The sequence below is a fragment of the Dipodomys spectabilis genome, unplaced genomic scaffold (genome assembly GCF_019054845.1).
Source record: "Dipodomys spectabilis isolate Male_0828 unplaced genomic scaffold, ASM1905484v1 ptg000032l, whole genome shotgun sequence".
NCBI lineage: Eukaryota > Metazoa > Chordata > Mammalia > Rodentia > Heteromyidae > Dipodomys > Dipodomys spectabilis.
Window position 1 is genome coordinate 29,149,526 of NW_024870709.1, and position 12,171 is coordinate 29,161,696.

At 44.4% G+C, this 12,171-nt stretch overlaps 1 protein-coding gene across 7 annotated transcripts in view; it reads left to right on the forward strand.

Annotated features, from left to right (window-relative positions):
* Positions 1-464: 464 nt before the first annotated feature.
* Positions 465-12,171, forward strand: part of Bbx (BBX high mobility group box domain containing) — a 218,316-nt gene continuing 206,609 nt past the window's right edge. For 6 of the 7 annotated variants that reach the window (XM_042676675.1, XM_042676679.1, XM_042676681.1 and 3 more), the window contains exons 1-2: positions 465-578; positions 4,142-4,212. The gene's annotated coding sequence lies outside the window, so the exon portion shown is untranslated. Of the gene's footprint in view, positions 579-648; positions 716-4,141; positions 4,213-12,171 lie in introns of those variants that run through there. The other variant, XM_042676676.1, reaches the window with a different exon arrangement.

Genomic DNA, 12,171 nt, shown 5'->3' on the forward strand with positions numbered 1-12,171 from the left:
CTTGGCCACTTGTTAGCCAGACGAGGCTGTAAAATCATAATACAATGCACGCCTCTTTCATGGGGCACCACACAGCCGCGATCAGAAAAATCCCCCTCACTTCCATATCCAGTGGAGTTGTAGTTTATTACCATAACCCTCCCAAGTCAAAAGGACACCACTTTGAAGCCCGGCAACTTGGCACAGACAGGGTTTTCCCCTCTGCCCCCTCACTCCGCTGGGCCTCGCTACCTGTCCTCTCCTACTGTCTACAGGTCCCGAACATTAGAAAATAGAAAAATGTGATGATCTTTGTGTGTCTCAGTAAAATGTGTGTATGTGTGCGTGTGTTTGGGTGTAACGGGCCTCCTGTTTGGCCGTGCGGCCTGTCCGTCAAGGCGCGGGCCAATGGCAGGCTGCCTTATATAAAATGAGTGTTTTCAGTCTCTCCGGGTTGCATGTACTGTATGTGGAGCAGCGTACAGTGGAGCGGAGGCAGAGCGGCTCCGCGAGCTCCTCTGCACTTTCCCATAGAGGAGCCCCGGCTGGCCGCGGAGGGCGAGCTGCACACACGCCCTCGCGCCCGGCGAGCCCGCGAGGTAGGCGCCCCCCGGCCCCGCGCCCTCCGCGGGCGCTCTCTCCGCACTTTCTGTTTTCCTCCTCACTTGCGAGCCGCGGGGCTGCAGCCCCAAGGACTCGGCGGCGGGAGCCGCGGCGGCGGCGGCAGCAGCAGCCGGTAGGGTGGACTTGAGGAAGGCGAGGGAACCCCGCGCGTCCGGAGCCGCCGCCGGCCCGCCGCCTCCCGGGGGGCACTTTCCCCCCTCCGCCAAAACTTTGGGTCGGGCGAGGTGGGCCGGGGGCGAGGGTGGCGGCGGCCGCGCCGGCGGGCCCGGGGGCGGCGGGGGGCGCGCAGGCAGTGCCCGGCGGGCGGGAGGCTGGGGGCCGGGCTGGGGAGTACTAGGCCAGCCGGTGCCAGGCTGCGTTTGCAACCAGCACCTCGCGGCGGGCGCACGGGGCTGCGCCGCCCGAGGGGGGCACGGAGCCGGGGCGCGGGGCTGAGCCGCCCGGAGGGGGGGGGAGGGAAGAGAGAGGAAAACACACACACACACTCACACACACACACACACAACAAAACAACCCCCGAGCCCTCACACCCGCGGACGGGCGAGCGGGCGGGCTCGTGGCCGCCCGGGGAGCCCCAAACTTCCATCTCGGTGAAAGTACGTGGTGAGCCCCAGCCTGGGCTCGGGCTGCCCGGGGGAGGTGGGGCCTGGGCAGCCGGGGGCCGGGGAGGAAGGTGCGGGAGCCCAGCCCTCCGTGGATTCACGGAGCGTTTTCGTGTGCGTTGGTGACCGGGAACAGTAGCCCCGGTGGCTCGTTCGTCTGGAGAGTTGGGGTTGGGGTGTTCCGGGCCCCGAGGATCGGCGCCCTCTCACCCCCACCCCCCAACCCTGACCCAACGCGCGGCGAGTAGAGAAAGTGTGGTTTTAGTGCCAGGGTAGCCTGGAGGGAGGACTTGGGGGGAGATGGGGGGGGGAGAGAAGGAGAAGGGAGAAGGGAAGAGGAGAGGGAGGGGGGGAGAGGGGAGGGGAAGAGGGAGAGGGAGAGCGAGAGAGGGGGAGGGAGGGAGGAGAGAGGGGAGGGGGAAGAGGAGGAGGGAGGCTGTGTCAGGATTTTGCTTGAATGTGGGATTATGTTGTGTCAATAAGTTTAAGGTGGAGAGAGCGAGGCTGGGGGTGGGGGTGGGGGAAGGAGGAAGGCCTTGGCCGTTTTAAAGTCTCGATTCTGAAGGTAAGTTATGGCATCGCCTGGTCGCGATGACAGAAAACTTGCAGCTCCTTTATCCGCGGATGGGGTCGACGCCTCTGGAAAGAGCTCCCCCGTCCTCGGGAGCCACACTCGTGTTACACTGTTATTTGCTTGCGATCCGGGTCGCTAGTAAATTACAGAAATCAGACCCGAGGTCTCCTTCCCTGCTCCACCTCGTCTCGCTCGCTCACCCTCCGCTGTGTATGATTTCTTTTTTTTTTTGGTAAAAAATTATTTATTTCGGAGGGTATTGTATTGAAACTTCACGTAACTGAGACCGTACCCTAGTCTTGTAATTGACCAGAACCTCGAATCCTAGAATCTGGAACACGTTTCTGTGTGAAATAATACCCGCGATCATTTCTGCTAAATGAGGAAGGTAAAACGAAACGATGCAAAAAGCTAAGACACAACATGTACGACAGAGGAGGGGGGGGGGAGCGAGAGAGAGGGGAGAGAGAGAGAGAGAGAGAGAGAGAGAGAGAGAGAGAGAGAGAGAGAGAGAGAAGCTATTTTTTGCTTTCCTTTCTGTGGAAAGGAAAATAAAGCGTGCATTCCCCTTCCTTCCCTGTGTGTAGGGTCTAGGCAATATTTCCACTGTCTGAGGACACATTCGTCCAGGTAGATCTTGTTGAAAAGTTTCTCGAGGTGGGGTGGAGGTGGGGGGGGGCCGCCGGGGGGAGGTGGGTGGAGGTGGTGGGGGATGGGGACCGAGCGAGCTCTGCCTCGGTTAATGGTCATTGGCCTGGGGCTTTGAAACCATTGCCTGTCCTGCTAATGACACGTCCAGTTCTCGTCTCCCGGCCGCGGACTGGCGTTCTCGGGGGGCTGGCTGACGGGGACCGGGCTGCTTTCCCCGCGCGGGGACGGAGGGGAGCCTCTCCGCCATCCCTCGGGGTGACCCACTCGCGGCGTGGGTCCCCCTCCCACGCGCATCCCTCCCTCCCCCTCCCCCCTGCCCGCCGCCGCGGCCGCTGCCGCCACCACCACCGCCACCACCACCTCCTCTCCTCCCTAGACTTTTGTAGCCAGTCGGCGGCCAGGGGGCGCGGAGGGTCCCTGGCGCGAACGACCCCGCGCGGCCACCCAGAGCCCGGCCCCACGCGCGCCACGCCGCGTGGTCCAAGCTGGGAATGGTAGCTCGGGGCCGGGCGGCGGCGGTGGTGGCTCCCGGGGAGGAGGGGGGGGCAGCGGAGGCAGTGGCGGCGGGATCTTCGCTGGGGCCCCGCGGGGAGGAGGACGGAGAAGAGGAGGTGGAAGAGGAGGAGGAGGAGGAGGAGGCACGGGAGGAGGAGGGACGGGAGAAGGGAGGAGGGGAAGGAGGAAGAAGAGGAGGAGAGGGAGGCGTTTTCTGCCCAGACCGCCACCAGTTCGAGCGGGCATGGGCACAGGGACACCCCACTCGTTGCTCCTCCGTGGTGGAAAGGTGTTGGGAAGACTTTTTTCCCCCCCTGTCCCTCCCAGTGGGTGGGCTTTGCACTTCATCATCATTATTATTTTTCCTTCTCCCTCTTCCCCAAAGCAAGATGGACTCTTTTGCCTTTCTCTTTTCTCCCTCTGCCTTTTGCTTCTGTCTTGTCAGCCTTTAAGATCGACATTTTGTACTAAGATGCAAACTTGATGGTGACCAGCAACAAAGCCTGGGTGGGATCCTCCGCTCCCTCCCGGCCTCCCTCCGCGCCTCCCAGCTCCCCCCACCCCGACCTCCACAGTCCCGCCGGCCCTGCGCTCTCCACCTTGGGCTCTGGCGAACGTGTTTTCCAGTCTGTTCCGATCTCCAATCTCGGGTTTGGGACCCGGAGCGGGCTTTATTTATTTATTTTTGGGAGGTGGCTGTGGCTGCCCGGGTCTGCCAGGCTGGAGGACCGCGATACCTGGACCGGCTGCCTCCGCGGTGGCACCTCCCGCTGGCTCCCGGGCACGGTGCGGAGGCTCTCGGACTGCCTGCCTATCGATCTCTGTGATTTGGTTTACTGGTGTATTTATCCTGGGGGCGGTGATCACTTGTGCAAGTTGATGAATGATCCCAGTGTGGGTTTGCCTCTGCAGAACGGATCAACTTTCTGCTTTGTACCGAGGGGAGGGGGGTGGTAGGAAGTGAGGGTTGTGGAAAGACCCTACCCTGGAAAGCCAGCCCAGCTGTCCTCCTGTCCTCTGTCCTTTGAATATGGGGAGCTGCTTTCCCTTTCTTGTCCCTACAGCTCTTGCATGGTGCAGGGTGGAGAAAGGTAAGGAGTTAGTGGGGAACTGGCGGGCTGGCTTTTGGTGTCTTTCCTTCATAGGTACTATAGGATGTGGGATCCTATTACTGAAAAGCCTTACTGATGATACACCCTTTATTTGTACTTTATAGAGCACTGTCATACGACAAAGGCTTTGCTGCTGTTCATCTTATTCCCGTGTACTTCCCATTTATCTTCCTGGGTAAGTATGCAAACTGTTCATACTGGGAAGCTGGAGGGCGATTAGTGATAACATAACAGCTCTTATTGTTCACCCAAGAAGAGGCTTTATTGAAGTTAACATACCCCCAGAAAGCCTACCTGTTTCTCATAGTAGGAGTCAGTTTATGATTCTTAATTTTTTAGACCTCATTTCCAGGCTATTATTATTAAGATAGTTTAAATATTCACTTCTTGTTTATCTAGAAGTGTCCTTTGAAAACCAGTTTTTTGATAGGCATTTGAATTGATAATGAAACTTTACACTGAGTTGAAGGCTTAATAAATATATTAGTACCATAGGAAGCTTGCAGTTTATGATGGGGACCGGTGTGCAGAAAGCCTCTTGCTTTTTCACATCTCTCATCTTGAATAACCTGTGGCTAGTAACAGTTTTAAGTTGGGAAAGGTGGGATTGGATAGTGCAGTAAATTTAAGTGTAAACTTAATTAAAAACTGACTATAATTTCTTTCAAAGTTTACATAGTTGGAGAAAGTAAAAGAATTTTAGTAATCTCTATAATCTCTATAAAAAATAAAGTGACTTTGAGATTGAAAAAAATTTTTTTTTCAGATATATACCTTCTGAATAGAAAAATCTGTGAAATATATGAGGGATAGTGTCTGAAAAGTTTGTGAGACGTAGATAAAAGTTTGTGAGATATAGTGAAAGGAAGATTTATAGAGCATTTGAAACCACAGAATGAGCAGAAAACTAACTGGCAAGTTTGCTCCCCCCATTCTGAGGGAACACCTTAGGTATTGTTAAAAGCAGCTGTAGTACTTTTTTATTTTACCAATATTAATTTGGAGATTATGTTTTATGCATGAAGATGAATAGTTTCCATAACAAAATTCAAATATTATATTTGTTTTGCTAGGTGTGATATTGGGTATATTAATAAAATATATTGAGTTTGAAGATCAGGCCTTGGTAGTAGTCTCCATCCAGTTACAAAATATACTTTGGCAATAAAGACTGTAGGTAATCTAAAACTCTGCATCCCACACATTTACAGAATTTGAATATTACTCTACATAATTAGTGTTTTTTTTTTTCATTATTTGTACCAGGCCTGGGGCTTGAACTCATGGCTTGGACACTGTCCCTGACTTTTTGCTCAAGGCTAGTGCTCTATCACTTGAGACAGCTCTACTTTTTGGTTTTGTTCGTTAATTGGAGAAAAGAATCTCATGCTTAGGCTGGCTATAAAAGGTGATCCTCATATCTTAGCCTTCTTAGTATCTAGGATTATATAGCCACTGGCACTAGCAAGGTAGTTCTTTTTATTGGAAATCTCATAATATGTCACATATATAACAGGCCAATTGGAGTAGTCACAATAAGATTGTTCTTGTAAGATGAATTTAGTGTACACCAAAGTATGTGGATTTCAGTGTCATTTACTTTTTAAACTTATTTAGGAGGAAGTTTTTGTTTTTGCAACAGATAGAAGTAGTATTCTAAAACATACATTTATACATTGAAGTTCATTACTTAGTCAGCGAACTTTTAATGTTACTTTTTCTATGGATAAATATGTGCCCAATTCAGAAATTAGTATAAGCATTGATATTAGAATAAAAGCAATCTGAAGAACTCTTGCATTTCAAGATTTTAAATGACTGCTTCATTAAAACAGTATTTTCAGCCACAGTCTTTCTCTTTGAAGTCAGGAAGTGGTTTTGATAGTAGAAAACTTGGAATGATGATTTTTTGTTGTTGTTCATTTGCTTTTTTTGTCCTAGTACTAGGGTTGAACTCAAGGCCTTGTGCTCTTGGCACTCTACCACTTGAGCCATGCCCCAGTTGCCTTTTTTTTGTGCTTGTTATTTGGAATTCTTAAGGAATTTTCTGCCTGGGCTGGCTTCAAACTATGATCCTTCAGGTCTTAGCCTCCTGAGGAGATAGGGATTACAAAACAGGAGCCACCAGTACCTTTTTTTTTTTTTGTAATGGACATATTTAAAAAAACCTCTTGTGGAGTCTTTAATTCCCATTTCTTGAATTGTGACTAGAAAATGTTTTTCTCCCTTTTCCGTGTCTCTCTACCTGAATCTCGTTATACTAAAATAAATGCTTGCTAAAATCTGAAGAAAGTCACCTTGTTAATGAATTAGCAGTTATTTGCATCTTAAATGTATTTATTAGGTGTGAGGCTTACTTCTCAAAATAAGAATTTAATGAAGTTCTTGCTTCTCCATTATCAAATGTTTTCAAACTTCCCATTTCCTTATTCTACATATCTCTATTGAGTTCTGAAACTGAAGCCTTAGTTTGCATTTCATATTTAATGCTATTATAAAGGTAGCCTATTTGCTTTGTAGTGTTACATCTTTGGTCATACTAGAGTAGTTTTAGGGATACTCTCACCAGAGACTTGGATAATCTAAAAAGACTTAGAAATTTTAGTCTAAAAAAAGTTCATTTATCTTCATATACAAATTTTTAAAGGAATGTCATATTTTGTGAGACTATAATAGTTTGCGAGATAACTTTGCTTTTAATAGAGAGATAACAACAAGTCTGAAAATAATGTGTAATTTAGAGCTATAATAATAAAAAGCTATATTTTTCAATAGAATTGAAAGGCATTTTTAATTATTAGTCATTAACTAGCGTACATAAAATATGTCATGAAGAATGCAGGTAAAAGCAAGAGCTATATATATATATATATATATATCCATATCTATCTATCTATATGTGTATGTGTATATATATATATATATATATACACACACACATACATATATATATGTGTATATATGTATTTTGTTGGTCGTGGGGCCTGAACTCTGGGCCTGGGCACTGTCAGCTCTTCAGCTCAAGGCGAGCACTCTAACACTTGAGCCTCAGTGCCACTTCCGGCTTTTTCTGCTTATGTGGTGCTGAGGAATCAAACCCAGGGCCTCAGGCATGCAAGGCAAGCAGTCTACCACTGAGCCACCTTCCCAGCCCCAAGAGCTATATTATAGTTTATCTTACCATACATATTAGTTACTTTATATTAGAAATCTTAGGAAAGTAAATGTTTCACAGATCAACTCTATTTAAAAAAAAAACTTTTTGAAAATAGTGTCATTACAAATGTACTTGTTTTGGTCAATTTAAAGGAAACCCCTAGATTATTATTAGGATCTTACAGAAATGTCGAAAATATTTATAGTTGTGATATTCAAATTAACAGATGAATTAATTTTGATATATTTTTCTCACCATAAGTGAAAATTTGTAAATTATAATTTAAACTTTAGCTGGCAATTAAGGAAAAATTTCTTTTCTTGAACTTCCAGAAGTCTACTTCATGGTTTTTGCTTTTTTGATTTGACCATCTAGGGCACTTTTAAAGAAGTTCTGAGTGATACCTCCTCTCCTATATTTTTACTCAGATTCTTTATTCTCACTATGAAATGAAAACAAATACAACTTTAATAAAAACATTATAATTTCACTACTTTGGTTCTATCATGTATCTTGGATAAATCAGGTGTATATGGTCCTTAGGCTATACTTTGAGAAACAGTACTCAGAAGGTACTAAGGACTAAGACTGGCCAGAGGTTCTTCCAGCTTGAAGATTCTGTGGCTGTAATTCCATCAGTAGGTTTTAGCTGCCTTAAGGGCAGTCATCTCATAATGTGTCAAACTGTAGATATTTCTGTATTTTAAGTCATACATGAGGAAACTTTTGAGTATACTTTCACTCAGCATTCATAGGTGATCATATTATCCTTTAGAAGGCAATTACAGTTCCCTAAAATATCAGTTTACTGTTACATCATTTAAAAATGTAGAGATTATACTGAGAAATGTCGCATGTATTAATGAGTATTGTTTTCATTTATTTTCTTTCAAAGAAAAAGATACAATCGGAATTGCCAAGTATACAAGGGTATGCTAAAGAAGGCATTCCAGTTAAAAAAATTCTGTCATCTGCCGCTGGTGGTTCACACCTGTAATCCTAGCTACTCAGGAAGCTGAGATCTGAGGATCAGGGTATGATGGCAGCCAGGGCAGGAAAGTTTGGGGCTCTTCTCTCTAATTAAACACCAAAAAACTCAGCAGTAGAGCTGTGACTCAAGTGGTAGAGCATTCACCGTGAGTAAAAAGGATAACACCTAGGCACTGAATTCAAGCCCCAGGATTGACATCAATCAATCAATCAGTCAATCAATCAATTAATCTATCAATCTAAAAGTATACATAGAAGATTGAGAATGAGGAAATGAAAGACAAACTATTAAATACCATGAAGCATTATATATCTACAAGAAAACAAAGCAATATTATGTGAATCAATTTGAGGATCTAGGTTGTTAAATAACTTTACATAGTAAGAAGGTTGTAGAAATGAATTCTTATGATGAGATAGATTTTATGAACTTCTAGAGAAACTTAAAATATTGCAAAACATTAAATAAATTAGAAGTTAAACATGGTCTGCAGGTGATTATGCTCTTAACTGGAATTATGTCCTAAAAGGGATGTATAAGATTCTGTTTTTTTTTTTTTGTGGGTCATGGGGCTTGAATGCTGGGCACTGTCCCTCAGCTCTTCAGCTCAAGGCTAGTGCTCTACCGTTTGAGCCACATCGTCACTTCCAGTTTTCTGAGTGGTTTATTGGAGATAAGAGTCTCACAGACTTTCCTGCCAGGCTGGCTTTGAACTTCGATCTTTAGATCTCAGCCTCCTTAGTAGCTAGGATTACAGGCGTGAGCCACCGGTGCCCAACAAGATTGTGTTTATAACAAAAGATAGTTAACTTATTACAAAAAAGAAATGAGAATAAAAATATTTTTAAAGCAGCTGTACTTCCAAAATGTATCGGCTTCCCAAGTATATTTGACAAATATATTGGATAAATATATATGGTAAGAAATACATTCCCAACCACAAAAAAAAAAAAAAACAACAAAAACTAAGTGCGGTCTCTTTGATGTTTTCTATTCCTATTTATCTTTATAAACCAAATCTGTGTAAGCTATTTTTTTTATTAAGCAAAAGATAAGAACTATTATCTACTAAATTGATTTTGTGACTTACAGGGTTTGAAAAATATCAGCCTCAAGAGGTTTTCAGACCCCATTACCAAATATTCCAATTTCCTGTTCGTGGGGAGTGGTCCAGGAACTTTTAGCTCTTACAGCAGGTGATTGTAAAGTAGGTGGGCAGTCTTCTGCTTAACTTTGAGAAACTCTGGTATAGGGATGGATGAGTAAAAATGGAAGAGAAGTCATACTCTGAGTTCATTGCTTAGGCGGTTCCAGTTTCAACAATGTGGTGACATTCAGTCAACATGATTGCAAGACTGACAGGGCCCCCTCCCAACATCCTTGGTAGATATTCCCATCCTAGCACATTTAGTGCAAAGAGTAGAGGCTTTGCAGCCAAAGAGCTCAGGGTTCCAGTTGCTCACTAGTTGTCACTTCATGGTTCTCAAACTTCCAATATTGTATGAGTAAAACAGATTTATCAGTATATACCCTGTAATAGTATGAGAACTACACAATATAGTAATCTGTAGTCGGCATCAAACATATATTATTTGCAAGTGGATCTCACTTTACTCTAACCCTGAGGTTCAACATTTCTCAAAACTACTATTAGTTTTTCTTTACTCCCAAGTGAGTCTTAATTTTGGCATCAAAAGGCCCTGCTGCAGTGCGTGCATGCATGCGTGCGTGCGTGCGTGCATGTGTGTGTGTGTGTGTGTGTGTGTGTGTGTGTGTGTGTGTGTGTGTGTGCTGGTCCTTTGCTGTTTGAACGCAGGCCTGGGTGCGTGTCCTAAGCTTCATTTTACTCAAGGCTAGTGCTCTGCCACTTGAGCCACAGTCCCACTTCTGGCTTTTTTTCTGAGCAGTTTATTGGAGATAAGAGTCTCATGGACTTTCTTGCCCTGTCTGGCTTTGAACTCACTATCTTCAGATCTCAGCCTCCTGGGTAGCTAGGATTCCAGATGTGAGCCACTACCATTTGGCACATTTTATTTTATTTTTTAAAATTTCTTTCTAGTACTGGGATTTGAACATAGGGCAGTACTTTTGTTCCTTTTGCTCACTTGGCTGGTACTCTTCACTTGAGCCATACTTCCAGCTTGGCTTTTTGCTTATTTTTGGAAATGGAATCTTTTGGACTTTTCTGCTTGGGGCTGGCTTTGTACTGTGATCTTCTGGATCTCAGCCTCACGAGTAGCTAGGATTATAGGAGTCACTACTACCCTGTACCTGGTGCATTTTGAACTTGACATTAGTTGCTTGACAGATACTTAGGGAAGAAAAGGAAATATACCACAGTGCTTTTTTGGTTTTAGGAAATAGCTTTCCTAGCTCTTTCAATAGGCATAGCATAGCTGAAAATAGTATAATTTATCTGTGTCTACAAACTAGAGGAATCCTTGCCCCATGTATAAATACCAATCACATGTGTCTTGATGAAAGAAAATTTGAGAACTAATGATCTAAGACATCCTAGTATGTAGCAAAGTCATGAGAGAAAATGCTCAGTGCTGTCAGCTAATCACTTTGAAATGGAAAGAGAGATAGTCCTATGTTATATATAGTTTTCTTTCTTTTCTTTTCCTTTTATTTGGACACGCTAGGGTTGAGGATAGTAGAACCCAGGGCCCTGCACATACAATGTAAAGGTCTATCATAGAACTTAGATTTCTTGCCATAAGCTATGCCTATTTTTGGGGGGGGGGTATATGGTAATTGTTTTATAATGTTTGGTGTGACAAACCATTTCTTTTTCTATCAAGAAGGACTATGAATGCAAGTGAGAATCATAAAATGAAAATCTGTAATATTTTCTAATACATACATAAAATTATAACTATTCTATTGGGTGCATTCCTTATAATCAATTTATATCTCCTGTGTCAAGTCATGGAAGTTCAGAAGCATTTATGTGTATGGTGCTTAACAAATCACATTGCAAAAAATAGGTACCTAAGTAAATGAGGAGAAGATTAAGGGAGGATAAATGGGAAACACATCCAAATCCTTGACATTTCAATGCAAAAAACAAACAGTAGGGAAAATGAAAAGTGTTGTCAGAAACAAAGGAAGTGAAAACTCCAACAGGTGTCAAGGTTCTCAACAGTACTGTTACACACTACCTCTTAACAAAAGGTTCTTTTGTACCTGTCCTAGGAGCTGAACTCAGGACCTGGATGCTATCCCTTAACTTTTTTGCTCAAGGCTAGTGCTCTACCAATGCTCCACTTCCAGCTTTTTTTTTTTTTGTGAATAACTGGAAGTAAGAGTCCCATAGACTTTGCTGCCCAAGCTCATTTTGATCTATGATCCTCAGATCTTAGCCTACAGTAGCTAGGATTATAGGCATGAGCCACTGGCTCCTGTTTTTTTTTTTTAAATGAGACAGTTTGCTATCAAGATTTATTTGGTATCAAGACCTAACCCAGACTGTCATAGAGCTGTTTTAGGGAATTTTAAAGGCCACTTAGAAGGAATATTTTACATATTTACATATTTTACTATAGAACATATAATATTTATTGTTTATTATGAAGTGTCGTCCTAGATCTAGCTAGGAGTGACACATCATAGGTACTATTGAAAACTGTCCCTCCCTCCCTCCCTCCTTCCCTTCCTCCTTCCTTCCCTTCCTTCCCTCCTTCCCTCCCTGTTTACCTCTCTTCCTGCCTCCCTCCCTGCCTCCCTCCCTTTTCTCCTTTCTTCCTTTTTTCTCCTGTGAGTGTTCGTGCGCGCACGCATGCTGAAATTGGGGTTGAACTCAGGCCTGCGTTCTGTCTTTCAAGTTTTTTCTTCATTCAAGGTGGGTGCTCAATACTTAAGCCTCATCTCCACTTCCAGCTTTTTTCTGGATAACTAGAATAAGAATAACATTTGTCTTTATGTTTGTTATTATGGTAAGACTAGCCAGTATTCATTTCATATAGACTGAAACTGTTATGCTA